The 16,216-nt window shown below is 38.2% G+C and overlaps 1 long non-coding RNA gene across 1 annotated transcript in view; it reads right to left on the reverse strand.

Annotated features, from left to right (window-relative positions):
- The window catches only part of LOC105486138 (uncharacterized), a 185,613-nt gene that overhangs the window by 51,621 nt on the left and 117,776 nt on the right, over positions 1 to 16,216 (reverse strand). The gene's annotated exons all lie outside the window — the stretch shown is intronic.

Raw genomic sequence — 16,216 nt, forward strand, 5'->3', positions numbered from 1 at the left:
TCCTTTCAAACTTCACTTCCTGGCATTCTGGAGTCAGTTTCCCACTTCACATTCAGCTCTGAATATTCACCTGCTTTCAACATCTGCCACAGCTTTGGATAAGAGATCCCTCCATCTACTCCAGTCCCCAGTCAGCCTGGCATAGCCTCACCTGTGTGCAGGAAAGGAATTTTCATAATAACAGTCAAGCTCATTGAAAGAATAGTCTGTACAAGTGTCTTGACACTCTCTCACCTCCTATCTACTAATCAGACCACTATAATCTGATTTGTACCCATCTCACACCTTGTCACTGTATCACTGGAATTGCCCTGTCTCTGGTCAGCAATAACCTCCTAATAACCAATTCACAATGTATCTAAGCCCTTAGCTTACTTGATCTTATCATGGTTTTTGCTATTCTCAACCACCCCCTCACCCCCTCCCTTTTCCTTATGACTTTGAAGGCCCCTTTTTGTCTGGCTGAGGTCTTACTCTCTGACCATACATACTCAGTGTCAGTTGTTGATTTGCCTTCCTGTGTCCTCTCCTTAGAAGTTGATGTTCCTGAGGATTCTGTTTCTGCTCATCTTTTCACTTTAAGCCTTCCTCCTCGATAGTCAAATGTGCTCCTGTTCTTTTAAATACCCCCTCTATGCTGTTGACCCCTAAATCTATAGCTAAAGGCTAGACCTCTCTACTAATTCCCAGGGTCATATATCCAACTGCTCCCTGGAGATGTTCACTTTATCTCCCAGGCTCTTCATCTCAACATGCTAAAATTGATCTCTTCACCTTTCCCCACTTCCATGACCTTCTCCTTTTCAAGAGTTCCCTAAACTTAATTGAGGGGACTATATCCTCCTAGCCTCCCAGACTCTGCCTTCTCCTTTACTCACTATAACCATGATCACTAACTGGGCCTTGTTATTTCTATCTTTTAAATTCATCATTTCTTTTCTACTACCTCTGCCATCACCTTAATTCAGGCTCTCAGCTCTTGTTGCAATAGTTAAAATACCTTTCAACTGGATTTCTAGCATTTCATCTACTCTCTCCAATCCACCTCACATGGCCGCTGGAGTGATATTTGGTAAAATGTAAGCATGATTACAACTTTCGCTTATTTAAAATCTTTCACTAGCTCTCCTCTAGAACAAAGCCCAGGCCTGAAGCGGGGCATGTAAGACCTTTTTTCTTATGCTGCACTCAGCTCCCAGCTTCTCTTCACCTTGGACTTCACATTCCAGCCAATCCAATCACTTCTAGTTCCCTAGACACACTACGTTGTTTCATTCCTCTGTAACTTTGCACTGGCAGTGACCTCTCCATAGAATATTATTCCTCCATCCCCTTTTAATGCTTAGAAAACACTCAGGTTTGACCCAGCAATCCCATTACCAGGTATATACCCAAAGGAATACAAATTATTCTACTACAAAAACACATGCACGCATATGTTTATTGCAGTGCTATTTACAATAGCAAAGTCATGGACAACCCAAATGCCCATCAATGATAGACTGGATAGAGAAAATGTGGTGCATATACACCATGGAATACTATGCAGCTATAAAAAGAAATGAGATTATGTCCTTTGTAGGGACATAGATGAAGCTGGAAGCCATCATCCTCAGCAAACTAACACAGAAACAGAAAACCAAACACCGCATGTTCTCACCCATAAGTGGGAGTTGAACATTGAAAACACATGGACACAGGGAGGGGAACAACATACACCAGCGTCTGTTGGTGGGTGGGGGCTAAGGGGAGGGAACTTAAGAAGATGGGTCAATAGGTGCAGCAAACTACCATGGCACACATATACCTGTGTAACAAAACTGCACGTTCTGCACATGTATCCTGGAACTTAAAGTAAAATTTTAAAAAAGAAAGAAAATATATATATATAGCCTGAAAACGAAAACACTCAGGTGTCCATCAATATTCAACTTAGTCATCATTCTTCTCAAAGGATTTCCATCACCATGTTACTGTATTTCTGTGACAGTGTTGACCCCTTCCCACTTTCAAAACTTGAGCATACTTTGATTATTAGACTTAATATAGTAAAGGCAGATTTATTGATTTTTATGTCAGTGTCTCTTTCCAGAGAAACGGAAAGAGAAATTACTGTATATGAGGCAAGCACAGTGCCTCATACACACAGTAAATAACATACAGTAGAAAACAAATGTTTGCAGAATTAAATTGAACTAAACACAAAACACATGATTTATTCATTGATGTCTTTCTTGACAACTCCCTCTTACATGCTGAATCTAATTCTTACCAAAGCCAATCAATTCTCTTTTCAAAATATCTCTAGAATCCACTCTCACCACCTCCAGTTTCTACGTTGTTGGTGCCACCATAATCTCTCACTCAGATGATTGTAATATCTTCTGTATTAGTCTGTTGTCACATTGCTTTAAAGAAATGCCCGAGACTGGGTAATTTACAAGAAAAGAGGTTTAATTGGCTCACGGCTCCACAGGCTGTACAAGCATGGCTGCATTTGCTTCTGGGGAGGCTTCAGGGAGCTTTTACTCGTGGAAGGCAAAGCCAAAGCAGGCATCCTCACATGGCTGGAGCAGGAGGAGGGGGCAGAGGGACGTGCTACGCACTTTCAAACAACCAGATCTTGTGAGAACTCTATCACAGTACCAAGGGTGGATGATGCTAAATCATTCATTAGAACTCTGCCCCCATGATCCAGTCACCTCCCACCAGGCCCCACTCCCAAGTGGGGATTATAATGCAACATGAGATTTGGCGGGGACACAGATACAAACCAGGTCACCTTCCCAAATAGTTTTCCTGCTTTTGTCCTTGCCCCTCACCAAAATCTATCTGCAACAAAACAATTTGAATGGTCCCTTTAAAAACCAATCAGAGTTTGCCACTTCGCAGCTCAAAATCTTCCAACACTTCCCATATAATTCAGAGTAAAACCCGAGTCCTACAAGGACTACTTGTTCGCATCTCTTCCACCTCCAGCCTCTCTAACCTTGTTTTCACTCTTTTTACTCGACTCTAGCCACATTGGCATTCTTTCTGTTCTCCAGCATTCCAGGAACATTCTCTCCTGAGGCATTTGCACTTTTTATTCCCTCTGTTTTGGATGCTCTCCTGCCAAATGTCCATGTGTCCCATTCCCTCACCTCCTTTATGACTTTACTCAAATGTCATCTTCTCTACTAAGTCTTGCCTCACTACCACCCTACTTTAAATTGCCCAAACCCCTCTGCTTTATTTTTCTTCATAGGACTTACCACCCTGGACACATATATTTTAAACATTTATGTGTTTATAGTTTCTGTCCCCCACTAGAATATAAGTTCCATGTGCACAGGAATTTTTGTCTTTTTTATTCACTGCTGTATACTTGGCTATTAGAACAATGTCCTGAACATTGAAAAAACTCATTAAATATTTGTAGAAAGAATTGGTGGGTTCTGCAATGAAGGTCTCTCACAGGGTTTTCATTCCTAACACACAGTTTGCCTTCTATGTATTATGCAATTTGTGTGCTATTGATTTTTTCCCTTATAACTTCTTCCTATTCTCTATCTTGTATCTTCTGAAAATATTCCCCTATTCTCTTATCAGATGTAACCACACCTCTTCTTTATTTTTGAACCTGGCCTTCAGCGATATGAAGCTTGAAAGATAAAAATGGAAACATTCTTTCACTTATCATTAAAATTCTAGCAAAAATATTTTTCTAAAGAAAACTTCTGGCTTTATATTGTCTAGAATTCTTCTGACAAATAAAATATCTTGATGTTTTCCAATCATACAACTAACATTCTTCCATATTATATCTCCTCCCCCTTTACAAAAATAGAAAATTTGAAGCATCTATATGTTCATTTATGAGTCTCTAAAGGAGTTAATTTCTACTTTCTCTCAAAATGAAATATTGTGGAACAATCATACAATGGAATTGAACACAGCAATAAGTTGAGAGAAAGTATAAATGGGTGCTTCTGGGGTACTAGTAATGTATTTCTTGATCTAGAAGATGGCATTTGTTGAGTTGTATACTTATGATTAATACCATTTTTTCTCTATGTATAATTCAATAAAAAATTGAAAATAAATGATGGAAAAGTGTTTTTTTTTTAAAGTTCTATCTGATAAATGACACATAGAAGAAGTTGGAGAAGGCTATGGAGAGGGAAAACAATTAGCTAGGTGATAACCGGGAAGAGTGAGGTAAAAACCCAGTATTTGCCACAGGATTCTAGGTTGTGGTACTTCAGTCAACAAGAACAACTTTAAGATTCTTTTAAAACTAGCTCTGATCATGTCACCATCTTCCTGGTGAGAGATGGCTGAGAAGTGGTCAATTTGGGGAGGAAAGGGGTTTGTGTGTGTGTGTGTGTGTATATATGTATACTTGTTTTTCCCCTATAATCTTTTTTTATTCTTGAGACATGGTCTTGCTGCATCACCTAGGCTGGGTACAATGATATGATCTCAGCTCACTGCAACCTACACCTCCTGAGTTCAAGTGATTCTCCTGCCTCGGTCTCCCAAGAAGCTGGGACTACAGGCGAGTGCCACCATGTGGAGCTAATTTTTGTATTTTCAGTAGAGATGGGGTTTCACCATGTTGCCCAGTACGGTCTTGAACTGCTGGGCTCAACTGATCCGCCCACCTTAGCCTCCCAAAGTGCTGGGATTACAGGCGTAAGCTACCACGTCTGGCTCCTTATAATCTTAATTCAAGTAATTTCCCCTAAAATAATTTACAAAAGAAAAATAATAACCTGAAAGAGAGAGAGAGAACAATAAGTGTCCTAGGTCAAGTTCCTCACACATCATAGGTAAGTAGATGGTGAGTCAAGGATTCAGGTGCCTGTGATTTATGAAGGAGACACTCCCAGATAAATCAATAACTGAGTGAGAAAAGCAGGATAGGGAAGGGGAAAGCCAAGCCAGGGCGTGATTTTTTAGGTGACTCCCCAGATTCAGCCTGATCCTGTGGGATCCTCAGAGCATAAATTACCCTGCGGAGTTGTCAGCTGTGCTTGGAGGCAAAGGGGCTGGGCTTTTTGTCCTCCCACACTAGCCACTCACCAAGCTTCAGAATTCTGATGAGGCTGCTCCAGTGCACACCAATTGCATACTAAAGTGAAGGCAGTCCTCTGAGTGTCCCAAACACAAGCTGGTATCAAAGCATGCAGAAGATTGGGGGATGGGCATACAGAGCTGATAAAAAGAATCCAAGGAGATCTGGGCAGGCAGAGTGCTTTTTTCTTTAAAAAGTTTATTTTTAAAATAAGAGGGTTTAAGGTAAAGATTAATTATATTGTCATAATAGAGGGAGTTTCAGGAAAGTTAGGATATATTTGTTCACGTAAAATTATGTGTAATTACATATATTCATTATATATTTTATATAGATTATTTCTTTTTTTGGTCACAATTTGTCTTTAAGCCCATTTAACCTAAAGGAGTCCAGTTTATGGAGATGAATATACTTGCAGCATGAAGCGTGAGTGCTCAAGTGAGAGAATATGACCCTACTGATGTGCACCCTAAATCCTACATACCAAGAGGACCTGCTACTTCCTCCTGACCAACCAACCTCTACCCCAGGGCAGCCATCACTTCCATGCCACAAACTGAATAAATTCTCCCAGATAGGGATATTTATATTAATGCAGGATTTTTGCTCCTTAGCTCAGCTAGGTCTCGTTTCTTTTCTCACAACCAGGAAAAATTAGGTACACCGAACCAAGAGAGTGAGCAGAGTAGGATTTACTAAGCAAAAGGAAAGCTCTCAGCAAAGAGAGGGGTCCTGAGAGCTGGTTGCCTCCTTCACAGTTAAATACCCCAGCTTAAGGCATGAATTCCTAGAGGCTCTAGCCCGTCCTTTCAGTGTGCATTTGGGCCCTTAAATTGAGCCGCTCCATATTGATTTGTTTCCCTTACTGCACTTGTGTTAAGGAATGGACTTTTCCACTGCGGGCATGTTTAGGCAAGCTCCCTTATCTGCACAAAACATCCGGTATAAACACTTGTAGGACGGGTCAGAGATTCTAGGGGACCCTTCCCTTACTGTCTGCCTAAAGCAGGCTGGCTAACCCCTTTCGATATTATTGGAACATAGGGTAGTTGACAGTTTCTAAACTTCTAGTAAGCCTCTCCCTTTCTTGTTTGACCCAGTGAGAACCAAATATTTCTTGGAGGGTCCGTTTGGGAGAAACTCCATTGCAAATAGAATTAAAATATTTGCACCTGCTGATTAACAAAATCCATCCTGAAGGGAGAAGAGAGTTTGGAGCTGCTCACACTGAAGAAGGTAGACAAGGAAAGGGTGCGGCCAAGATGGAAACAAAATCATTGACAAAATGGCATGTGGGAAAGTGCTTCACATTGCTTTCCCAAAACTTTTCCAATATATTGAGTCCCCAGTGAGGAGAGACCTAAGTGGCATTATAGTTTGAAGTAGAAGTGTCATGTTACAACTTTTGTTCTAAAGTTATTACTGATGGATCAAAATCTGTTAAATGACTTCAGTTGTGACCATGAGCAATATATGTATGGTGTGTCACAGGGAACATTTCCTATTTGCCTCTCTTATTGTCACTTTTTCATTTCCCAACAACAGAAGCTGTCACTAGGTCCTTTTAAAAAGATACCTTTTAAAGAAGAGGACATGCTGCCACCTATTGAAACAACGCAAATACGTACAGACACCCAGTTCTAAAAACATCAGGACCTTGTCACCCCGTACCTGGCGAAAAGCAAACTATAAATTCTAAAAAAAATTCTCAACTTTTTCTGTCCTGGAGTTTACAAAGATTTCCACTACCTAAATCAGTTCTAAAAGGAGCCTCAGGGCCAGGAAAATCATTTCTTCTTGGACCCACAGAACTTAGTGTGAAGAAGAACAGGACTGTTTGAAACATGCTGTGATATACCTCTCGGGGTGGACCTGCTCACACAGAAACAGCGGAGAAGGGAGCTCGCAGGATCCTAAACTGGCAGAATGCCTGGTCACTGGCTCTTGGTAAAGTGACCTTAATCTAGTTGGGATTCTCTTTAGTACTTTAACCAGGAAATTGTTATGCTTTATCCTTCATTTGTGAAGAAGCCAGAAACATGCTGCAGATGTCCTCATCTGTGAAATAGCTGTAATAGTTCAGCCTAAGATCATAGAATGTTCACAAAGATAAAATGGAATAAGGCATGGGAAAATGTCTTATAAAGTGTTTACACATTCAACAATGTAGAAGCTGGTTTTCAGACTTATTTTGCCTATAGTGACAATAGCTTGTGCTGAATTCTCACCTCATCCCACTTAGGGAATTTCTTTCATAACAAATAGCCCACGTGAGAACCTCCTTTCCACAACCTTGGCCTTATTGAATTGTATTTTAATGCATAATTTCTTAATAAAAGAAGTCATTTTAAAAAATGTTCCTAGTGTTTGCCACAGAAGAAAGATTTGAGGTTGCAGCATTTTAATTAAAGACATAAATTAAATCTTTTTTTATAGCTGCCTTTGATCACACTTCCTTCTTCCAAAAGTTTATCATTATTTTCTGTGTAATATAGGTTTCCTCAATATACTCTCGGTGTTTTAACTATTTCTGCGTTATTTAGTGTCTTTTATCTCTTGCTTCTGCTCACTTCTAGTCTAGCCTCTGTTGCTTCTACATTTAATGTTGTAACTTCTTTTTCTCTGTTGAAAAGCAACAAAAAACCAAAACCCTTGTTTTTGTCTGCCTAATGTCTATCCTCCTTCTTCCATTATCAAAACCCCTGTTTTTCTTTGCAAATCCCTCATAGCTCAACTATCAGTCTATGTGGTCAACTGGGGTTTGTCTCAGTTCATCCCCAGCTCCAGGTATGAGTACGTAACACAAGGTAGAGCAATGGGAAGACTTTCTGTGCCATTTCTTGTAATTATTTAGAGAAAGACATATTCTTTTCTTACTGGGGTTGCTAAGCTGATGAGATTTGGGCTAGAGTACCAGTGGCCATCTTTATCATTCTTTGGGGAATGCTTTCTGAGTCCAGACAAAAGCTGAGTAAGAGAAAGGGAGATAGATTGTGCCTGAAGGTTCACCACTAACCTAATTATGTGAGCCCCCCAAAATCCCCTTTTATATTTAAGCCAGTTTCAATTGTATTTCTGTCACTTATAATTGAAGAGTGCTGAATTCATAGACTCCTCAATTCCACACTTTAAATTATCTTCCATACAACTTTTATAAAAGAATGATGCTATTCAGATCCTAATCAAACCCCTAGTTAAATGAAATTAAGGTGTAAACCCCTTCTAGGAATATCCTCTCTGGCTAACCAACTGTAGAAAACAAGAATGTGGAATCCCCTTCCCACTCATTGTAAAATGAGCCCGGTCAGTTTATGAAGCGTACCAGTCAACTTAGAGCATTAGATCTTAGCAGCAGTAGTTTGGCCTCTTGCAGGTTACAGAGCCAGATATTGAGTCTACTCCCTGAAAACATGCTTTGTAGTAAGGCTACATTACCATGAAAATGGCAGAAAAGTCCCTAATCATGTAGAAGAGTCACACTGAGTAAAACATTCTGAGATACCACAGTTGTTTGTACTGTTTATGTTCCTTTGACAATCAGAAAACATCACTTTGTCAAGCACAGATTGGTACCATATTAAAACATGCAGAATTTGGTGTAATGTCCTCTATTTTTTCTGGTCTGGAATCTACTGCAGAAAATAGATCTTGCTGGAAAGGGTTTAGATTCTAGTGGGGGAGACATACAATTAAAATTCATAATTATAGCAAAGTGTGGCACATTCTGTGATAGGTGAATGTTCACTACTATGGGTACATAGGTGCGGTGGTGGATGCCTGTAGTCCCAGGTACTCAGGAGGCTAAGACTGGAGGATTGCTTGAGCCCAGGAGTTCAAATTCAGCCTGGGCAACATAGTGAGAACTATCTCTAAAAGAAATACTATGGGAAAGCTCTGATTCTGGTAATGGTCATGTAGTTTAGACCAACTATCCCACAGATAACAACGATAAGCCTCAAATAGAATATGAAAAGCCACTATTTCACCAAGAACAGTGAAAAGTAGGGAAAAAGTGAAGAGAGTTTGACTATTGAAAGAAGAAAAGCATAATGAGTGAGAGCTACATTTACATGACTTTTGTCTTGGGGGCTCTCTCCAATCCATGAGATGTAGGGAAACCAGAACTCAAGCAGAAGCCTTCAGTGTATTGATACGTGGGATCAGAAAACACAGTTTGGGGTGGCAGAGTAGCTGGGAATTGAGGGAGAAAGTTGAAGCAGGGAGCCTCCAAACCTGCCCATAAACTGCTTCCAATCCTTGAACAGTTCCTGAACTGTGCATGGACAGGAGAGACTTCGGAGCCCAATGGACAGCACTATCTGAAAGGCTCAGCAGAGATTTCAGCTGGGGTTCACTTCAGTGTAGATAGAGTTGGCATATAGTTCCCATTAAGTTAGAGAGACTTGGTAAACACCTTGGGCTTTCCATTGAAATCCCACAGAGGCTAGTCCTTAGCAGTCAAGATATAGGAATTAATCCTAAGACTAAAAGCAAAACAAAAACAAACATATCCTAACAAAAATGTGAAATCATTCCTCCACAAATTCAAGTGATGAGCCAGTAATTTAAATGCCTACTACAACAAATAGCATCATCTCTAGAGAAAGATAACAGATTGTAGTCTCTATAATGTAGAATGCATGATATCAATATACAAAAAATAATAGGCACACAAAGAAATAGGAAAATATGAGTATAGAAATCTCTTAAGAGAAACATACCCCAGGATAATCCAAAGATTGGCATTGGAAGATAGTAACTTTAAAGCAACTATTACAAATGTGCTCAAGGGCTTAAAGGAAAAATGGTTATAGTGAGTGAACAGATGAGAGTCTTAGGAGACACAGAAATTATAAAAGCAGTGGTAATATAAAACCAAGGAGTATAATATCAGAAGTAAAAAAAACCACTGGATGGACTTAATTGGTTGAATATAGCAGAATAAAGGGTCAGTGGACTTGTACACATATATTTGAACATTCTCATTTGAAGAACACAGAGAATGAAAGTTGAAGAGTGGTTAGAACCTTAGGGACACAGAATAATATCAATTGGTCTAAAATGTGAAATGAGAGTCCCAGCGGGAAACAAGGGAGATAATGAAGCAGAAAAAAATCTATAAAAATGGTGGCCAAAAATTTTCCAAACTGGGCAAAAAACATTAAAGTGTAGAACTAAGCACCTTAGAGGATCTCAAGCAGTGTAATTGCAAAGAAGACGATGCCTACCATAGTTAAACTGGTAAAACCAATGGGAAAGGGAAAAAAATTTAAAGCATCCAGAAGAGAAAAAAAGATGCATTATTTATAGGAAAAAGATGACAAGAATGATATCTGACTTCTCATCAGAAACAAAGACAGAAGAAAATGAAAAAACTGATAAAACAAATTTGAGGAGATACTAATAAAAATTTAAAAACAAGACAATGAAAAAACATCCTTAGCATGCCTTAAAGAAACTAAACCCCAAATTCTATACTCAGTAAAAATATCCTTCAAAAATTTGGCAAAATACATGTATTTTCAAAAAAAGTTTTAAAAGCAAATAGATTTCCTACAAAACTATTAAAGGAAGTTCTTCAAACTAAAGGAAATAATAGCAGATAGAAATTTGTCTATGGCCATATCACCCTGAACATGCCCAGTGGTATCTGGTCTCAGAAGAAATTCAGAAATACAGGAAAAAATAAAGACTACTAGAAAAAGTAGATATATGGGTAAATATTAAACGCCATCATTTTTCTTCTCTTAATTTCCTTCAAAGATAAGTAACTGTTTAATGCCAAAAATTAAAATTATAACATCTTCTTGTGGAGATTATAAAAGATCTATAATAACAGCACACAAGATGGAGTAGTGGTAAATTAAATTACATTGTTTAGGATTCTTAAATTTAACATGAAGTGGTACAAATTAACTCTACACAGACTATGATGAATTAAAAATGTATATCATAATCCTAGTAGTAGCTCAAAAGGATTAAAAAAGGAATACCAGGATGGGTATGGTGGCTCACACCTATAATCCCAGCACTATGGGAGGCCGAGGCAGGTGGATCGCTTGAGGTCAGGAGTTCAAGAGCAGCCTGGCCAACATAGTGAAACCCTGTCTCTACTAAGAGTACAAAAATTAGCTGGGCATGGTGGCGGGTGCCTGTAATCCCAGCTACTCAGGAGGCTGAGGCAAGAGAATCTCTTGAACCCAGGAGGCGGAGGTTGCAGTGAGATGGGATCGTGCCACTGCACTCCAGCCTGGGTGACAGAGCAAGACTCCGTCTCAACAAACAAACAAACAGACAGACAAACAGAGGGAATACTTAAATATGAGGAAAATTAAAATATAACAATAAAGATATTTAATTAACCCAAAGAAGGCAGGAAAGAAGAAACACGAGAATAAAAAGCAGATGGGATAAAGAGAAAACACACAGGAAAATGATAGACTTCAATCCAACCATATAACTAATTAATATTAAATGAAAATGGACTAAACACTATTAAAAAGCAGAAACAGACTTTGTAAAAATACAAAACACAGCTATATGCTTTCTACAAGAGACACACTTTAAACATAAAATCACAGATAGGTTTAAAGGAACAGGAAAAGATATGTGATAAAAACATTATTAGAAGGTGTGTTCTAATATTAATATCAGATAAAACAGACTTCAAAGCAAGACGTACTACCAGTGAAAGAGATGAACATTGAATATTTCATAATGATAAATGAATCATTTCGTCAGGAATACATTACAATTATAAGTTTGTATGCATCTAACACAGAGCTTCAAAATACATGAAGCAAATACTGAAAAAAACTAAAGGAACAAATAACCAAATCCACAGTTATAATTGACACTTTTTAACATACCTCCCTAGGTAATCTATAGACCAACTAGACAAAAAAAATCACCGAGTATACAGAATATTTGAGTATCACTGTTGATATGGTTCAGATGTTTGTCCCCTCCAAATCTCATGTTGAAATATGGTTCCCAATGTTGGAGGTGGGGCCTGGTGGAGATGACTGGCTCATGGAAGCAGATCCTTCATGAATGGTTTAGCACCATCCCCTTGGTGATAAATGAGTTCCTGCTCAGTTAGTTCACATGATATCAGGTTGTTTAAAATTGTGTTGCACCTCTCACCTTGCTCTCTTGCTTCCTCTCTCACCATGTGACATGCCTACTCCCACTTCGCCTTCTGCCATGCTTTTAGCTTCCTGAGGCCCTCACCAGAAGCAAATGCCAGCACTGTACAGTCTGTAGAATTGTAAGTCAATTAAACCTCTTTTCTTTATAAATGACCCAGCCTCAGGTATTTCTTTATAGTGACACAGGAACGGACTAATAAAACTATCAAACTGACTCCAACTACTATTTACAGAACACTAACAATAACTTCAATGTACACATTCTTTATAATTGCACATAGAACATTCAAGAATATGACCAGCAAGACAGGTCATAGTCTCAGCCTTAAAATAAATTCAATAAATTTCAAAATCTCAAAGTATGTGTTTTATTACCACAATGAAATTAAATTAGAAATCATTAATAATAAGATAGCTAGATAAGTCCTAAGTATTTGGAAATTAAATAGATTTCTAAATAACCCACGAATCAAAGAATAAATCACAAAAGATATTAGAAAACATTTTGAATTAGTAAGAATACAAACACAACATATCAAAATTGTGGGATGCAGCTAATTAATCAGTGTGTACAGGGACTTTTTTTTTTTTTGAGACAGAGTCTTGCTCTGTTGCCCAGGCTGGAGTGCAGTGGCGTGATCTTCGCTCACTGCAACCTCTGCCTCTCAGGTTCAAATGATTCTTCTGTCTCATCCTCCCGAGTAGATGGGACTACAGGCACATGAGCCACCATGCCTGGCTTTTCTTTTTTTTTTTTTTCTTAGTAGAGTCGGGGTTTCACCATATTGGCCAGGCTGGTCTCGGACTCCTGACCTCATGATCTGCCTGCCTCAGTCTCCCAAAGTGCTGGGATTACAGGCATGAGCCACTGCGCCCATCTTGTATAGGGATTTTTCAGCATTAAATACTTGTAATACAAAAACAGGTCTAAAATCACTTAGCTAGGATTCCATCTTAAGAAGCTAAAAAAAGAAGAGCAAAATAAACTTGAAGTAAGTAGAATGAAGAAAATAATGAAAAGAGCAGAAATCTATGAAATAGAAAACAAACAGAAAAAAATTAAGAAAAGTCAAAAATATGTTCTTTGAAAAGAGTAATAAAATCAACAAATCCAGACTGGCACGGTGGCTCATGCCTGTAATCCCAGCACTTTGGGAGGTCAAAGAGGGCGGATCAATTGAGGTCAGGACTGACATAGCGAAACCCTACCTCTACTAAAAATTCAAAAACTTAGCTGGATGTGGTGGCATGTGCCTGTAATCTCAGCTGCTCAGGAGGCTGAGGCATAGGAATCTTTTGAACCTGGGAGGGAGGTTGCAGTGAGCCAAGATTGTGCCACTGAACTCCAGCCTGGGTGACAGAGAAGACTCTGTCTCAAAAAATAAAATAAAATAAAATAAAATAAAATAAAATAAAATAAAAAGACAAATCCTAAGCAAGACTGACAAAAAACAAGGTTTAGATAACCAATTATAAAATTAATTTTATAATTTTTAAAATAATTTTTAAAATTTGTTTACATTTTAAGAAGTAGATAAAATGGACAAATTATTTGAAAGATAAATTTACTAAAACTGACACAAGAAGAAATAGAACACATGAAGAGCTCTATATCTATTAAAGAAATGGAGTTCATAATAATAACAAAAACAGTCTCACAGGAACACTCTCAGCCCAGGGCTTCCCTAGTGAATTATATTGATCATTTATTAAAGAAATGATATCAAGGTACAAAAATTCTTCTAGAAAACAAAGGATGGGGGAATACTTCAAAATTTATTTTATGAGGTCAGCAGAATACCAATACCAAAACCTACGTAAATCTTTTGAGAAAAGAAAATCAGAGACCAATATACTTCATAAACATAGAAGCAAAAAAATACTTTTAAATGGACAAGTTTTATCCATCAATATGTAAAATTGTATTAATCATGACCATGATTCATGCAAAGAATGCAAAGATTGTTTAACATCCAAAATCAAATAATAAAAAAAATTATTATTTTAAAAAATGCAAAAGAACTTTTGAAAATATTTAGCATCTCTTCATCATTTAAAAACAAAAAAATGTTCTGCAAACTAAGGAGAAAATTTCCTCATTCTGATAAAGGACAATTTTTAAAAGCCTACTGCTAACATTAAACTGAATGGTGAAATATTAAACTCCTCTCTTAAGATCAAGAGCAAAGCATGGATATGTAAAAAATGCTAGCAGTGTTCATAACAGCTTTATTTGTAATAGCCAAAAAACAAAGCAGTTCAAATGCCCATCAATAGGGCAGTTAATGTTTAACCAAACTGTAATATGTTCATGCAATGGAATTCTACTCAGCAATTTTAAAAAAGAGAATGAACTACTGTAACATACTACATGGATGAATTGCAATAACACTATATTAAGCAAAAGAAAACAGACACAAAGGAGTGTGATTCCATGATTCCATTTATATGAAGTTCAAGAATAGGTAAAACTAATCAGTGGTGGTAGAAATTAGGAGGGTGGGGTGGGTGTTTATGAATGGTGGGGGTGAGGATCAACTGGGAAGGAGCACAAACATTTTTCTATATTTTTATTGAGGTAGTGGTTACATGGGTGTGTATACATTTATTAAAACTCCTTGAATTAATACTTAAGATGTGTGCATTTCATTGTATGCAAATTTTCCTCAATAAATAAAAGCTACTATTGGACCCTAAAGAGTAAAGAAGGCTTCCTGGAGGAGGTGGATGTTTGAAGAACAAGCAGGAGTTGACTAGATGAAGGACAGAGGAAGGGGATTTGAAGTAGAGAGTGTGACATGTGGAGAGGGACAGATATGTGAAACAGCACAGTGCTTTCAGAGGGAGGGGCAGGGAGAGGAAGAAGCTAGAGAAGAAAGTAGGGGTCAAATTGGAAAGGGCTCATGGATTAAGTAGTTTGAAGTTTATCCTGAAAGCTAGAGGAAGCCATTGAGGCATTATATTTCGGCAAAATCAAATTGAGGGCAGAGTCAGGGTATGGGTGTGAAGGTACATGGTCCAGGATCAGGGAAGTCAGGCTCTAAAGTGGTACTGAACAAGTGGTGAGGGTCTCAGCCAAGGTGGAGAGATGAGCCTATCAGGAAGCAGAAATATTTAAGAGATAGTAAGGAACAAGAATCTATAAGTTTAATGCAGGAGTGAATGCTGGGATGGATGAGAGGGAGATGATGAAGTTGACCGAGGGGATCTAGGTCCTAAAAAACTCTTTCCTCTCATTTTTCCATTAGCCCATCATTAGCTTCTGAGAGTTGGGGTTACACAGGGTATCAGGGTAGGAGTTGTGAGTAAAAACTTGATGACAATTTGGTTTCTTACGTTATCTGTAACTTCAACTAAAAGGAAAGCCTTAGAAAGCAAAATATGTTTTGCCTTGAAAATATCAAAGTTTTTACTAACGTGAAAGAAAAACTTTACAGTGATATTGAAAAAAAGTGTAATTCACATATACACAAAAACTCAATCACTGAAACACGCGCTGCCCCCCGCCCCCACCCCACAACATTCATTGAATACTTACTATGTGCCAGGCACTATGTTAGGCATATTTTTTGTATTATCTTACTGAATCCTAGCACTATCTTTTGGAGGTTTATAATTATCATACCATTTTTCAGAGCAGAAACTGAAATTGCCCAAGATCACACAGTTTGTAAGCAGGGGAGGCAGGATCCAACGATGGATTGAGGCTGCCTTTGATAATCTGTTTAAGGATGCGAGCTCTAAGGTTACAACAGATAATTTTTATTTGCCGATCTCACAGTCCTCAGTTATTTGAAATAAAAGGTGGAGAGATTGTTGAAGAAAAGCTGCTAGTACTGGGAAGAGACCAGGAGAATTGTCTTGAATTAAGACATATTCCTAAGGAGTTGAACCTCAGAATGTCAGAGATAATAAAAATCCATCTGTTACAGGCTGAATTGTGTTCCCTGTCTCACACGTCTGTCCGTGTAAAGAGAGTCCACCAACAGGCTTTGTGTGAGCAACA

This window comes from Macaca nemestrina, chromosome 3 (assembly GCF_043159975.1).
Source record: "Macaca nemestrina isolate mMacNem1 chromosome 3, mMacNem.hap1, whole genome shotgun sequence".
Taxonomy (NCBI): domain Eukaryota; kingdom Metazoa; phylum Chordata; class Mammalia; order Primates; family Cercopithecidae; genus Macaca; species Macaca nemestrina.